The sequence below is a fragment of the Pongo abelii genome, chromosome 14 (genome assembly GCF_028885655.2).
Source record: "Pongo abelii isolate AG06213 chromosome 14, NHGRI_mPonAbe1-v2.0_pri, whole genome shotgun sequence".
NCBI lineage: Eukaryota > Metazoa > Chordata > Mammalia > Primates > Hominidae > Pongo > Pongo abelii.
In genome coordinates this window covers 41,086,282-41,103,145 of record NC_071999.2, presented here as the reverse complement: position 1 = coordinate 41,103,145, position 16,864 = coordinate 41,086,282, and the positions used below count along the sequence as shown (strand labels likewise).

At 38.0% G+C, this 16,864-nt stretch overlaps 1 protein-coding gene and 1 long non-coding RNA gene across 3 annotated transcripts in view; both read left to right on the top strand.

Moving 5' to 3' along the window:
• Window positions 1–205: 205 nt before the first annotated feature.
• On the top strand, window positions 206–13,196 carry LOC129049485 (uncharacterized). The gene is made up of 3 exons (XR_008512598.2): window positions 206–1,194; window positions 1,500–1,575; window positions 12,702–13,196. It is a non-coding gene; the product is annotated as an uncharacterized LOC129049485 (long non-coding RNA).
• A 2,564-nt stretch (window positions 13,197–15,760) lies between these two features.
• DCLK1 (doublecortin like kinase 1) overlaps window positions 15,761–16,864 on the top strand; it is a 357,223-nt gene continuing 356,119 nt past the window's right edge. For both annotated transcript variants that reach the window (XM_024230846.3, XM_024230848.3), the window contains exon 1: window positions 15,761–16,066. The gene's annotated coding sequence lies outside the window, so the exon portion shown is untranslated. The remainder of the gene's footprint in view (window positions 16,067–16,864) is intronic.

Genomic DNA, 16,864 nt, shown 5'->3' with positions numbered 1-16,864 from the left:
ATGTTCATTTGGGTATAGATGATGAAGCACAGCTGGGGAAATCATTAACTGTATCTTCCTTGAGAAAAGCACAAACTATTCAAGTGGATCTTATCAACTTGATAAGCATTTCCTGAGAATTTGCCACGAATCTAGTAACGTTCTGAGTAAGCGGAAGTACATCAAAGTTAAAAACAAACAAACTATCACTAAGTAGACATGTAACCTAAAGCTAGTGACTTAAACTATAAACCTTGGTTTCCTCATTTGTAAAACTGGATACTTACTCCCTATTTCATGGGTTATCACAAATAAAGAATAAGCATACAAATTTACATTTGCAAAGCACAAGTGTCTGGTAAGACATAAGATGACTCAGTAAGTAAAAGTCACTCATAATTAATAAAATTAGAGGAACTATGTTCAACTATGCTCACCAGAAACACAGTTAGTAATAGTCATAATAAAGAATGGTGAATCCCCATGTTCCAGAATATTTGTGCTGGAGGAAGCAGTCAATGAAGGACCTTGGGAGGAGGTAGGACAGGATCATGGGCTTTGGAGTCAAATAACTCTCGTTATGAATCCTAGGCTGCCATATACTAAATCCTCAGTCAACGTTAGTTCTCTTTCTTTTTCATTGTGTAATGATATAGCCACTTCCTTGGCAGTCATTTATAAGAAGGCCTTGACCAGCTTCCTGTAGGTATAGCCTGGCAGCACCTGGCCTAGCGCTTCATACCAATTACCTCGCACTTTCTGTCCCAGAGCTTTTCTGAATCAGAAATTTGGTTACCAGAAGGAATCTGCTCTACACTCTGCCATGTGCAATTCTGTCTCAAAGAGAGTTAAAGCCTTGGACATCCTTGAGAAATGGGGGATGGGAACTAATGGATACATGTTTCCGAAGGCGTTTCACAAGGGTCCTCAGATGGTCCAGTGGGATAATGCACAGTTGTCTGTAGTAGTGACCACCTTGACAACTTATCATTGTACTAGATTTCTTTCTTTTTTTCTTTCTGTCTCCTACTACCTCATTCCTGCTTCCTGGACTTACTCCAAATAAACCACTTGCACCCAAGACTTTGTTTCAGGATCAGCTGTGGGAAAAACTCAGGCTATTATGTACATTGCCTGTGCTAAATACTGGGAAAATAAAGTTGAGGAAGATAAATGCCTATCCTGGAATACTTCACAGTCTAATGCAGGAAACAGGTATTAAACATATCGTTTCAATACTGTATGTTTATACAATTTACATTTACTGCATACTTGACATTTAACTCAAAGCTTAATCCTAGTTTACTAAATACATAACAGTTAAGCAAATGGAAACTGTTTTGCATTTGTGCTCAACACATGGTTTGTGTGAATCATCTAAACTAATATAAGTAACTGTATTTCATACATTTTCACTGCAGTATAGTTTGCTATTACAAAAATACATCACATGTAATTTATCTAGTTTTATGTTGATGTCCACTTGGATTATTTATATTTTTATATTTTTTCTGCTATAGATAGGGCTTCCAGGAACATTCTTCTACCTGTCTTTTGGAGTACATGTGCAACAATTTCCCTTCTACCTATTTAGAGGTAGGTATGCTGGTACATAGAATTTGCTTATTTTCAATTTTACTACGTAATACCTGACAGTTTTATAATGTGATTATACCAACATACACCTCTTACAGCACTGTATAAGATTTCTGGTTCTCCACAATCTCATCACTCTTTATATTGTCACACATTTTCATTTTTTTAATTAAAAAATTCCTCATGCTATCTAGTCTATGACATATTGTCACACATTTTCAATTTGCCAGTGTAGTATGTGTAAAATGGTATTTTGTGATTTGAATTTGAATTTCTGTGACTACTAAGGGGATTGAGCTTTTGTTCATGTTTGTTGACCATGTTCATTCTTCTGTAAAATGCCTGTTCAGGGATTTTTGCCTATTTTCTACTGAGATGTTTTAATTTTTAGTATAGAGGCTGTTTATAAATTGTATATTAATCCTTTATCAATTATATGAGTTGCAAATTGTGTCAACTTATGGTTTATGGCTTATCTTTTAACTGTCTTTATATCTTTCAATAAATATAAATTCTTAATGTAGTATGAGTTATTCATCTTTTCCTTTATTCTTTGCATTTTCTGTATCTTTTAAAGAAATACTCTCTTATCCTAACGTTGAAAAAATACATATTCTTCTACAAATTTGTTTACTATTTTTCTGTTCACATGAAAGTCTTTAATCCACTTGGAACTGCTTCTTGAGTATGATATGCTCTAGGGTCTTAATTTTATTTTATTTTTCCCCATTGAGATAACTGATTCATTTACTTAAAAAATCCTTCTTGTCCCTTCTGGTCTGCAGTGCCCACTCAGTCACAAAACAACTTTTCATATGCATGGTGTTCTGTTCTTGGGCTGTCCGTTCTATTCCATTTTTCTATTTGTTCATTCTTGCACCAATACTACAATGTCTTAAATAATATAACCTTGCCTGGTAAGGCAAGTCTCTCTACCTCGTTCTTTTCTTCAATAGAGTTTTGGCTATTTATTCTTTGCTTCTTGCTTTCCAAAAAAATTTTAGAATAAGCTTGTCACACTTCACAAAAAATTAAAACACAAGCAAAAATATGGTTGGCATTTTTACTGCAATCACACTAAATCAATAGATCAATCTGAGGAAAATTTATATTTTTATTATTTGATTAAATCAATTCATGAACATGGTATATCTGACCATCTATTTTAAGTTTGTTTTAATGTGCTTCAATATAATTTTATAATTTTTTCATGAAGATGTTACACATCTTTTCAAAGGCTTATATTCCTTGATACTTTGTATTTTAGTGCTATGACAAGTGATATCATTTAAATTACATTTTCTAGCTGTTTTGCTGGTATATGGAAATGTAACTAATATTTGTATGTTCATTTTATATCAACCTTACTAATTTTTCTCATTAATTCCAACAATTTGTCATTAAATTTACTTGAATTTTCTATTCAGATGGTCATATTATCTAAGAATGACTTTCTAATCCTTGTACTTTTTATTTCTTTATCTTTCCTTGCTATGTTTGAACAGCAGTATAACAATAAGCATCCTTATCATCTCCCTAATTTAAAGAAAATACTTCAGTATTTCTTCAGTCAGCAGGATGACTGCAGTAGATCTGGGGGCTCCTATTTTAGGACTTCCCTTCTATTGCCGAGATTTTTTTAATCATGAATGCATGGTGAATTTTTATTTAATACTTTTCTATATCTGTTGAGATTATCACATGATTTTTCTCTCTTAAGCTATTTTAGTGATGAGTAACATCGGCTGATTTTCTTTTGTTAAGCCAATCTTGCATTCCTTGGATAAACTCTACTAGCTCAAGATGTGTTTTATTTTTTATATCTCTAGTTTGTCTTGACAATGTTTGCATCTATTTTTATAGATGAGATTGAGTTATAATGGTCTTTTTTTAAAAAAAACTGTTCTTGTTAGATTTTGGTATCATGCTTTTGCTAGTCTCTTAAAATAAATTGAGGGGAATGTTCTCTTTACTTATACTTAAGAATAATTTTTGCAGGATGGAAATTATTTGTTCCTTCAATATTTGGCAGAACTCACCTGTTTTTTTTTTTTGTGAGCCTGTTGTTTTCATTATGGGAAGATTTAAATTCTGATTCTATATTTATTTTCAAGTCAGTTTTGGTAAGTTATATTTTTGAAGACTATTTCATCTAAGTTTTAAAATGTATTGTCATAAACTCTTATTATCTTTTAAATAACTGAAGCATGCACAGTTAGATCTACTTTTTTATTCTTAATATATATATTATTCACTTTCACCTTCTTTATTTTATTCTTACTTTATCTTTCCAAAGTTTGATCTATTTTATTTGAGTTTTTAAGGAACCACCTTTTGTCTTTGATGATCCTCTGTATTGTGTATTTGTTTTCTAAAACATTAAATCAACTATTAATTTTTTATTGCTGTATGACAAATGGCTGCAAACTGACTATCTCAAACAAAACTGATTATTGTTTTATGTCTGGGTATGGTTAGCTGTATGCTCTTCTCAAGGTCTGACCAGGCTGAAATCAAGGTGCTAAGGTGGGGCTGGGGCTAGATAAGGCATGAGCTCTTCTTCCAAGCCCACTGGTTTTGGCAGATTTCATTTCCTTATAGTTATATGGCTAAATTCCCCATTTGCTTGTTGGCTCCTCAACTTCTACAGCTAAACACAATTCTTTGCCATGTGGCTCCAGCAGGCAGTTTACAGCATGGCTATTTGCATACCTCCAGGACAGAAGAAGAGCACCTGCTGAACCTTTGAATTTCTCAGACCTCTGTCTCTGACCTCTAAACCCTCTTAAAGGGCTCACCTAATTAAGTCAGGTGCATCCACACTCAACAGAAAGAGATTATGCTGGTTGTGTGCTCAAGGATGCAGAAGTCTTGAGAGCTATCATAGAATGTTTTCTGCCAGTAGTCCCTTATATTTGTCTTTTTATAAATCTTATTATGGCTTTATTCTGTTTTTTTTTTTTTTTTTTTTTGAGACAGGGTCTCACTCTGTCACCCAGGCTGGAGTGCAGTGGTGTGGTCTCAGCTCACTGCAAGCTCCACCTCCCGGTTCACTCCATTCTCCTGCCTCAGCCTCCCGAGTAGCTGGGACTACAGGCGTCTGCCACCACGTCCGGCTAATTTTTTAGTATTTTTTAGCAGAGATGGGGTTTCACTGTGTTAGCCAGGATGGTCTCGATCTCCTGACCTCGTGATCCACCTGCCTCGGCCTCCCAAAGTGCTGGGATTACAGGCGTGAGCCACCGTGCCCAGCCTATTGTTTTCTTTCTAACTTCTGAAGTTAGATGCTTAGTTCATTGGTTTTCTAAAGTATTTTCTAAAGTCCATTATGATTTCTCCTTTGAACAATGTACAACTAAAAGAATATTTAAAATACTTTAAATATATAGATTTAATTTTTTCCCTTTAATTACTCATTTCCTACTTAATTGCATTGTAGGCAAGAATATTGACTGTATGAATCAATATTTGGAAATTTGTTGATTTTTTTTCTATTTTCTTCTTATAATTCTGTCAATTCTTGCCTCATATTATTAAGGTCATATTATTTTGTGCTGGTGGGCAGAAATAGTTCTATGTTCTTGATCAATTGACTTTTTTATCATTATGTAAGCCTAGAAATTTTTACCTTAATATACTTATTTGAACTTTGTTAGTATTTATATGGTATATTTTTTCCTTCTTTATATTTTAAATTTTATTGTCTTATTATATTTTAAATGTGTCTCTTATCAACAGCATAGAGCTAGATCTAAAAATTCCAGTCTAGCAATTTGGCCTCTTAAGTGGAGTTTTTAGCATAGTTATATTTTTGTAATTACTAAAATATTTGGGTTATTTTCAGCATCTTATTTTCTGCTTTATAATTGTCCCTCTTGTTCTATGTTTCTTTCACTTTCATATCTTATTTTACATTAATTTAAAAAATTATATTATTTTTCTGTATTATTTTGGAAATTATACACCCTATATTTATCAATTAAAATTTGCTTATTCTAGAAATACATTTTAAAGAATTTTAGTGAGAATTTATGGAAAGTAAACATTTTTAGTCGTAGTTCCTCTGAAGAATATCTTTTTGTCACCCTTATTCTTGAGAATGATTTTCTTTGGTACACAATTCTATGTTGATAATTATTTTCTTTTTGCATGTTGAAGATAACATTCTACTGTTGTCTGGCTTCCATTTTATTCCTCCTAGGTTCATTATTTGCAGTAATTGTGTTCTATAAACTCACTGTTAACACTGAATTATTAAATATTGAACCACTGCTCCTAGAGAAAATAAAAGGCGAGGTTCCATGAGCATGTGGTCACAACATTTTCATCAGCTTATCAACACATAACCTTGTTTTGTATGTGTTTCTGTTTAAAAACACCTTATTTAATCTATATTGTTGATTAATTAACATTGAACTTGCAGCCCACAGCACTGTACTCATATCTGAATGCAGCTTCTGTAACACGTGTATTTTCCCCCAAAGACACATCATAGTCTTCTTGTTCTTAGGAACACTAATAGTATTTCAGCAGTATGCTTGAGGAGAATTTTAAACCATAAAATCACCAACAAAAAGCACAGAAATCGAAAAATATGCCACTAAATAGACTGTGAAAAAGACAAATGTTTATAGTATAAGAGCTAATAAAAGAAGGCAGAGGGTTGTGTTGTTTGATCTTGGCTAGAAAGTATATATGAGACAACTCAGATATTTTGCCACATTGTGCATCTCCCTGAATGACCATGAAAGTGCTGCAAGAATGGATTTTGGGGTTTCTAATAAATTTTAGCAAGTAGGCAAATTTTCAAATATTGAATCTGTGAACAATGAGCACCAACTATAATTGGTCCTTTTTTAAAAAGTCTTGTTCTTCAGCTTTTGTGCTCTTCAGTTTCACTCTAATAGTATATATGTCAATTTTATTTTTAAAATTTTTTGATAAAATTTTGATTTTCTTAGACTTCATAAATCTGGGGCTTAGTATTTCTCATCAGTTCTTTAAGAATGCTCAGCCATTTCTTCTTCAAGTATTCTGTCACCCATTTTCTCTCTCTTTCTTTTTCTGGGACTCTAGACATATTTTTGAACTTTTTACTTTGTTATTTATGACTCCTAACTATTATTCAGTATCTTTCATTTCTTTGTCTCTCTGTGTTGCATTATGGATTCATTCTTTAAATCTAATTTCCAGTTTACTAAATCTTTCTTCAGCTATATCAAATCTGCTGAAAAAGCCATTGTTTAAATTTTAATTTCAGTTGTTTTCTTTAATTTTTACAAGTTCTTTTTGATACTTTTTTTTCAAATATTATTGGTCTTTTTAAAAATCCCTTGCTCTTGGCTTGAAATCTTTATCCTCTCTTCTATTACTTTAAACATACTACATACATGCACATATATTTTTATATCCCATGTCTGATAATACCACTATCAGAAGTCATTTTAATTCTGACTCTATTTTTTACTTTTTTCTAGCTCATACTCATGTTGCTTTCTTTATTATCTATTAAGTGTTTCCTCCTCCCCCTTCTACTTCTTCCTCTCCCCCTCTTCCTCCTTTCTTTTCTTCACCATTAGCCTATAATCTTTAGAAGTATATTAGTAGCAATTTTTTGAGACTTGGCTTGAAGATGTATTTCTTCAGTGAGGACTTAGTTCACTTTTCCTAAATGCCTGAAAACCATTTTAAACTGAATTGAGAGCTTAAAGGATTTTTAGGTCACCAGGAGAATATGAATTTAGGCTGCAAACCTACATGAGGCCCAGAGTGTATACCTAAATTCTTACGGAATATTTTCCTCCTTAACCTAAAACAAAATGTTGAGATAGGCACCCTTTCTCTGAGGGTGTATGGGGTTTCCTTTTCAGCATTTCATGATAAGCATATTCTAGGTTTTGTCTCCAATCTTCCTGCATTGAGAGGCTATGAAAACTAAAGCTCAGTGCTCTCAGGGTAAAGCCAGTTTGAGTTCTTTTTCCCTTTGTGTGTGTATTTGTTACTTGAACCACACCCACTGATTTTTATAAAAACAATATATTCTATCATTTGGCCTCACATTTTATTAGAACTAAGAAGGGTAGGAGAGTTTTTCAGAGTTTGGTGTCACATCCATGCATAGTAGGTTAGTGTTGTGAAAGTTCTGAGCACTGGGTGGGGTGCAGTGGGAGGGGAATATGTTTCATTCTTTGTGCAGTTATTCAAACTATTTTCTTTTCAAACTACAAAACCAGAAAGTGTTCATGCGATAGGGCATTAACATAGAGATACACAAAGAAAAGGGCAACAATCTGTCTCCCCCACTATTGGCTCCTTAGCAGCCAATATTTACACTTTTGGATGCATGTTTATCCTTAGCTCTGTAAGCTCATACAATTATATGCCAACAGATACACAATACAGATTCTCTTTCTTTCTCTTCATTACCAAATGATGAGATCATACTATAAATATTTCTGCCACTTGCCTTTTCATATAACAGCATATCATGTTCCTCCGTGTCAATATATGTAGCCTAACTCATGTTATTAATAGAAGCATGTTATTCTGTAGTATGTATATATGTGCTCCAATTTATTCAGCCATTTCTCTATTTATAAACAGTAGTTTTCCTGCCAGAATTTTACCATTGATGGTAGGGAAAGATCAGCAATGAACATTCTAGACACAAACGCTTATGTATTGGTGCTTTTATTTTTGTAGAATAGATCTTGCTGGATCAAAGACTGTTTGCGATTTGCTTTCCAAAAAAATTATAGCTGTTGTATAAGAGTGTCCTTTCCTCCATATTTTAGACAACAATATATTTTATCAGTCTTTCTAATAGATGCCAGGCTGATGAGGGGAAATGCATCTCATGTTTGCCTTATTTACTTCGACCTGAATTTTCAATAAGGTTGAGCATCCTTCCATATGATTAATACCCATTTGCATCAACTCTAAAGTGGAAAACTGCATACACTTTATTCATTTTTCTATCAGATTGCTTGATGTTTACTTATAAATTTCTATGGCTCTTTGTAAGTTAGAAAGAGTAATCTTTATCTGTCGTATGTATTTCAAATATTTTTTCCAGCCTATCATTTGTTTTTTGACTTTGCATTTGGTGTATGGAAATTTTTGTCAGTTTCACTGACCTATAACTTACATACAATAAAATTGACCTGTTTTAAGTGTACAATGTGGTAGATTTTGACAAATAGGTACTTATATGTAACCATCACCACAATGATGATATAGAAGTTTCATTATCCCACATACTTCACCTGTGCTTCTTTGTAGCCAATCTTTTCCCACCTCTAGCCCTGTGACCACTGATCTGGTTTTCTTGCCTTTTCTGGAATTTCATATAAATGAAATTATGCAGCATGTAGTCATTTGTGCCTGTCTTTTTTCACTGAACATAATACCTTGAGATCCCATGTTGTGTGTATCAGCAGTTCCACTTTTTAAATAGCTGTATGCATATCCCACAGTTTGTTTATCCATTCACCAGTAAATGTTTATTTCAGTTGTTGTTTTACCTAATATGAATAAAACTGGTATACAAGTCTCCGTAAACATATTTTTCTTTTTCTTGGGTATATATCTAGGTATGGGATTGATGGGTCATTGAGTAGGTACAAAAAAACCTGGCAAATTATTTTTAAAAATAATTGTATCATTTTATATTCCAAACAGGGATGATGAAGAGCTTTAGCTGCTCAGCCTCCTCCCCAACACTTGGTATCATCAGTCTTTTTATTTTTAGTTATTCTGTTGGGTGTGCAATGGCATCTCATTGTGGTTTGAGTTTGCATTTCCCTAAAGATTGAAGATGTTGAGCATTCTTATGTGTTCTTTGGTGATGTGTCTATTCAAATCTTTTGCCTTTCTACCCCTCTTTTTTTGTTCTGTTCCCTGTTGAGCTGTAAGAGATCTTTATTCTGGATGCAAGATCTTTATCAGAAATATATTTTGCAAATTTTTTTTGCTACTTTGTGGCTTGCCTTTTTCATTTTCTTAACAGTGTCTTTTGAAGAGCAAAAGTTTTTTAATTTCATAAAAGCCATCTTAACTAATTCTTACTTATGTTTCATGTTTTTGGGTCTTCTCTAAGTAACCTTTGTATAGCCAAAGGTCACAAAGATGTTTTTCCCATATTTTATTCTAGAAATTTTATTGTGTCAGTTTTTGCATTTAGATTTATGGTACATTTGGGTTAATTGTTAAGTGAAAGAAGTTATAATACAATACATTACATCCGTTAGCATCCTACATTTTTCTATTTAAAGCTACACTTTTGGTATATATACATATACATGAAGAAGTTTAGAATATATATATGTACCAAAACTATTTTGATTTTTTTCACTTAAAAGATTATCAACAGCAGAAATGTAGTACGTTTTCTCTTTGTTTAAAAGATACCTTTAAAAATCCACTTCTACAAATTAAATTAAATTTTAAAAGACTCCTTGGGATACATTAAAAACTTGCCAATGACTCTTTGACTTTACTTATGAAATTATTCAGTCTACAGGCGTATTTTATAAAAGGACAAACACTATTGTCTAATCCCCTAATTTAAAAAACCCCAGGTGTTTCAGGTGAGGTCTGCTACATGCTTAGAAGACTTACATAACTACTGTGACTTCTTAAATATTTGTATTCTATAGAATCAGTGAGAGTTCTCAGAAAATATAATTATATAAAATATAATTAACAGAGTAGCATAGAGTATTTTAATATAAGTATGCATTAATAAATATAAAAAGTAAATTATTTGTCTCTAAAAAGTTTCTGGAACAAAGAGTGTGGCTAAATAAAATTCTATTTGAAAGCATTTTAGGGCTTAGCATGGTGGCTCATGCCTGTAATCTCAACATTTCAGAGGCCAAGGCAGGAGGATTGCTTGAGCCCAATAGTTCCAGACCAGCCTGAGCAATGTAGTAAGACATCTCTACCGAAAATAAAAAAGTTAACCAGGTTTGGTGGCAAGTGTCTGTAGTCCCAGCTACTCAGGAGGATGAGGTGGGAGGATCACTCGAGCATGGGAGGCTGAGGCTGCAGTGGGCCGTGATCATGCCACTGCACTCGCGGCATGGGTGACAGAGCGAGACCCTGTTTCAAAACAAACAAAAAACAAGATGTATTTTAGCAAAGGTGACTATTTTTGAGGTTAATTTTAGGATCCTTAAGTAAAATTTTCATTATTTTGGGGTAATTACTCTATTCCTTGGGGCAGTGATAGAATGTATAAGTAAGTATACATTCTTAAGTTATTTTTCTGAAATCCTTGTATCAAGAATAACCTGTAATTTTACATAATTTTATTTTTCACTTGGAGATGCCATATTTCATCTATGGACTTAAAGAACTCTGCAGTTTTGAATACTTTACTAAGTTCAGATTCACTTCTCTGCTTAAAATCCTTCAGTGATTTTCCTTTTCTTTAGGACAAGTCCACATTCCTTAATAAGGCCCTCAGGATGTGAGGTGCTGTCCCCTGCCCACTCTTGCAGCTGCCTCTCTCCACTCTGTCTGCCTGTGCCCCAGCCACTCTGCCCAGCTCTTCTTCCTTGAACAAGCTGCTTCCCACTCAAAGTCTTCACTCAGCTATTTCTTCTCCTTGGAATAATGCCCTTCCCCCTTGTTGCCTGGCAAACTACAGGTCTCTGCTTAAGTGTTACTTCCCCGGGGAAGAAACGCTCTCCTTGAAGTTATTTGTGTTCTTTTCCTTCACGGTACTTAAATAATTGTTTGTGTAAGTATGGGTTTAATCCAATCTCCCTACAAGCTACCAATGCCTGGGCACAGGATATTTGTAACTCTATCTCATGATTGTATTACTTCTACCTAGCATGGTGCCTGGCACATTGGAGACACTCAAAAATTACTTATTAGATGAATGGATGAATGAATGAAAAATTATGCGATCTGTAAATACTCATGACCTCAAAATGGCATTGAAGTCAAGGATATAATCCTTCATATAAAAATGTGAATTTTTCCTATCACTGGATCTCTAGATAATTATTTTCTGGAGAGAACATGTTAACCTCTAATTACTTGAGTACGTTGAGAGAGTCATTGGCCATCAGCCATCAACCTGGAGAGAGACTGTGGGTAGTAAGGTGATGGAGCCTGCTGTGACCATGTTCTGTTGAAAGCTTTTATCAACAACTGAGATGATGATGTTGGTGCAGTGTTAATCAGACTGATAGGATGCTGGAGGGATCATTCAAGTATAATGTGCCCTCATTAGGATCCAAAAGGATCTCACTCAACAGGTTTGAATGGGGGAGCAAATAACAATACGCAACGTTAATAAAGGAAAATTCCAAGTGGGCACTGGACTTAGGTCCCCCAAATCTAATTAAACAAATGCAGAATGAGGGGTCTTAAGAGCAAAACATGTGAAAAGCATGGAGATTTTTATTGACTGGATGAGTCAATAGCATGGCATGCCTGTCAGAGACATTGATTAGATGTTAGCTTCCTATAATGGAAGCACCGTGTCAACAGCCAATGAAGTCATGGAGCTTCTCTAGTCAGACCACCCCTGCTGTGCCATGCCCAGTTCCGGGAGGCAGATGTGGAGGGAGATACTGACAGTTGCACTGCTGTGAGCATTTCCAAAGATGTCAAATAAGAAGCAGTTGAAGGGCTGAGGATTCCTAGTTAATGAGGAGTCAAATTTGGGAGAAAGTAATGAGACTGTCAAGCAAAAGCCAGGACCATTTGATTTGTTCTCCACAGGTCTAAAGGGTAGACCCAGGGTACACAGGAAAATTCCAGGGAAGTGGATCTTAGTTGAATTTGAGGAGCTGTCCAGCAGGGGAGTGGGCTGTGCAGAATTCCCATTTACTAAAGCAAATTACATTTAGGCAGGAAACGAAGAAAAGAGCTTTCGGAAGCTCTCTGCTAGTTTATAGAGGTTCTATCCGAGTAGTAGGGGCCTTTCTTCCCTGTGTAGGTCCAGAATCTCATGTAGTTTGGACCTCAGCATGTTTGGAGGGCCAAATCAAAGGTAAACAGCCAGTTAAAACAATTATTTTTAAAGATCTCATTTACTATGTCTAGAATTCCATGATCTATCGTAACACTCAAAGGGATAATCTTATTCCTCTTCGCTTTTGCCACAGATGCAACAGAATGGAGGCTGGAAGACAACTTGTTGTGGAGGGAATTCATGCACTGGGTAAAAATTGGTAGGCTTCTGCCAAGGTCTCACATCACCGGGTTTCTGTGATTCTAGTAGAAGCCAGAAGTATGTTCTCTGTAATTAGAGGGAATTAGATAAACTATCAGGAAATGCCATAAAGAGCCTTCAGAAGAAAAGAAATACAAAGGAAAATCAGACTGACGATTATGTTCTGTAAAGCTGCTTCTCACAATTGTGGCAGCCACTACATATACACAGTCTCCCAACCCAGGAGCACTATATGCCCATAGCCACAGTGGAGAGATTATGAATGAGCCAGAGCAAATTCTTCCTCCTAGAGGGAAAAACAGGAAGTGTATCTCTTCCTGCTCCTATTCTCATTCTACAGTTCTACTTGCATCTACATGATTAAGCATATTGTTTATGAAGAAGCCAATGAAAAGAATCTGAAAAAAGATACATGGTGAATTAAAAAGTATTATTCCAAAGAATAATGGTTCTCTGTCTCTTTCCTGGTTTGCACTAAAACCTTACATTCAGGAAGACAAGCACACTTAGATAAGATTGTCCAGAGGTTAAAGTGCAAATGTCCTCATGAGAAGTTTAATCCAAAGACACATTTGAGGGGATCCATCACTAAAAGAAGCAGAGTTCATGATAGCAAGGAGTTAACTCTCTGTTATGAAGTAATAAGCTCTTTGGTTAAAAGACTGCATTTTCCAAAAAAGATTACACTTTGCACTAGAATTTGGTATTGCTTTATAAGCATATGGCCTTAGCAATTGAAAAACTGACTTGAATTTTAAAACATAGCGATTTTAAATATTGAAGTTGGGCTTGACATTTTTAAGCTACATGACTGTGGGCAAATGATGTAACCTCTCTATGTCTAAATTCCTTCATCTGTAAGATGAGGATAATAATGCCAATGCCTACCTTGCATGGTTCTTATGAGGATGAAGTAAGAAAATGTATAAAAACCCCCAGCATGGGAAAAAACAAGCACTAAATTAATGGGAGCCACTGAGAGAGCTGGGGCCTAGTCATTTTCAACCTGCAGGATATAGAGCTGTGTCTCCTTGGGGTGGTAGCTGGGGTACAGCTTAAATAGCATTTGCTTTTGGGAGCTAGAGTGAGATCTCCAATACTTTCAGATGATCCTGGGGAAAAGGATGTATTAATTCCATTCACTTCTTTGATCAATATCTTAGTAATATAAAGGAAGTAGCATTCGTTTTTGAAAATTACTTGAATTAGGAGTTTTCTAGTTAGATTTCATTTCAATAAGGAATTATTGTTGAATATAAATTAGATTTGCCAAATGCTTAAGCTACCCTGGAATGAACTTTAGTACCAGCCTGCTGTCCTGGACTAAATGATATGACCATAATGTAGAGCCAATGTATACTATTTAATGTCCTCATCTACTTAATTATCAGTTGCCCCCTGGTTTGCTTAAAGAGCTATGATGCCCATCCATTTCTAGTGAGAGCACTTTGTTACTGAGAGAGTCAAACACCAAGGTGATTCTCTGAACACATTATCTGTGTGTGCTAGGTACAACAGCTAGGAAGAGGTAAGATGATGGTGAGTTACTTAAAGCTCTTAAGAAATGACCCTAGTAGAATATCCATAGGGGTTAAGAGATGAAATTTATTTCTTGGCTTAGCATTTTGGAAGAAATCACTTGGAATTTGTCATTGGCAAGATAAAAAGAAGCTCTGATTTCTGTTCTCCAGAAGATGTACTTGGCTTCTTCCTTTCTCTTAATTTACCCCTATGGCTCTTATTTTGCCTCAGAATGTGAAAGAATAGGCTTCCTACTTTGCATTTCGTTAATTTGGTGAGTTCACTGTACTCTCATCTCTGGGCTATTAAATAGTTCAAAAATAAATATTGCATCACTTGTGGAATATGTAGCATGGATCTCATTTGAGCTGTGTTTTAAAACAAATGGTAATTATTTAACATTTACATCATACTTGGAAAGTATTTCAGAATAGTGCTTTTTAATAATAAGTAGTCAAACATATAACTGGGATCGATGGGCAAGAGAAAAATAAAATTTTAATGTTCCATTGAAAGGTGTAGGCTCAGGAAGAGAGAAAAATACTTATATGTATTTTGTATACTTACGTGTATTTGGGACAAACACAGGTCGTGGGCGACAGGATTGAAAGTCAGATTAACTGGATCAAAATTCAGGCTGCATACTGAGCCAGTCTAAGATTTCACCGAAATCTGGGAGCTGCTCTCACTCCCTGGACTTTTGTGCAAAGACTGGAGGAAGCTGTGAACAGCCTGGGCTAGGAGAACATTCCCGCTCTGGGAGGAGAGGCTCGCATGAGCTCATGGGGCTTTCCACCACAGACCCAGCCTTGGCAGCCACAAAGTGTCCAGTAGTGAAACCTGGCCCTTAAGTTCTCAAGGGCCCGTTGAACATATTTGACTCTAAGCAGAAGTCACTATTCCAAGAATGACTCATGTCTTGGGGTTAAGTGGAGATGATGGGTGAGATCCATGAACAGATCCAGCTCTTCCCAATGTGGGGGGCACCAGAGTGCATAGCTTGGGAGAGTTGGTCATCCGAAGAGGCCCTGCGTGGGTGCATCCCAGGCAAAAAGGATGAGAAGGTGATCCACTGGCTTCCATACCCTGGGAAAGGTGTCAGACCGTGAGGTCACATCAAAAGGTATGGGTGTGGGTACCTCCTTCCCTCCCCCGACGGTGGGGGCCTCATCTCTCGGCCATATCACCTCTCTGCCTTGCACACTTCCTGGTTCAGACTCAGCCCAGTCCACGTCCTCTTCCACCATCTGATCTGCCCCCCTCTCCCAACGACCACTTCTGGGGACTAGGGAGGTTTAGGGGTGTAGTCAAGCCAGATGCACCGAGGTTGCTGCGGTGGGAATAGGGCTCTGGGAGGGAGGAGGACCTGGGGCGCAGCCGTGGTGGGTGCGCCCTGCCAAGAAGGGCGGGGGCGAAGGGGCGCGCACGCGGAGGAGGAGGAGGAGGAGGAGGGAGACGGGAGGGCGTGTGAGCGAGTGAGACAAGAAAAGGGAGCGCGCCCGCCGCCGCCGCCGCCCTCCTCTGGAGAGAGAGGCTGGAGTGAGGCTGTGCGAAGCGCCGCATTTCAATGAGGACGGGCCGAGGCACATCCCTGCACTAGTGGCCGCAACCGAGACGCCGCGCTCCAGCAGCTGCTGCCGCCCAGCCCGGCCCCGCCGCCGCCCCCCAGCCCTGCAGCCCCGCAGCCCCGGCCGCGCCCAGCCCGGCGAGGACAGCACCAGGAGGCGGCCCCCAGCGCGGCCACAAAGACCCCCGGCGGCGTCTCTCCGCGGACCGGTGCGTGGTTTGCCTTCCCTGGGGACCGGAGCTGCGGGGAGGGCGGCCGGGGGACTCCGCAGCGCCCGCTCCGCCGGCAGCCGCGGGGCGCCGAGGGCAGGGCGGGCGCTCAGCTTGGCCCCGCCGCCCCGCCCGCAGTTCCTCGAAAGGCGGCCGCCCTGCCCTGGCCAGCCTGGCCCGACCCGGGGGCGTTGCGTGCGGGCGGCCCCGGGGCTGCTGGCACCTGCCTCTTTTGTTTGGTGCCATGGGGCTTTAAACCTGGAGTCGGGCGAGCGGGCCCTCCCAGGCTTTTCGCGTTGTTAGTGGAGATGGAGAGCCAGGGTGGAGGAGCTGGGAGAGGTGCTTGTCATTGTCAGAACTGGCTGCGGAGCGGGAACCAAGGAAGGAGTGGCCGGGCCGGGCCTCTTATTGTGTGTGTGCTTTTCCGTGTGCCCGGGCCAGTGATGTGTGCTTGTGGATGGGGTCGATTCGTGCGTGGTGGTGGCTGCAGCGTGGGTGTTGCAAGTACGTTTGCAGGGTCTCAAGTTCCTTCAGGGACAGCGAGGCTGCCTCATGTTCAAATTAGTACCTGCAGTGCTAAAAGCATGCGGAGAGGAAATGGCATTTTTCCTCCTAGTGGGAGCGCACGCACAGCCCCGCAATGCCCCACAAAAGAGGCTGCTTTTGAAAACCAGGTTTGCGCGGAATTGCTGCTGGATTTGGCAAGGAGATGCTTGGTCGGTGAGAGAGCAGATGAAAGGTTTCATTCAAACCGGCTCCCTCTCTGCTGCACCTGTGAGTGTGTCCAGGCACGGTGCA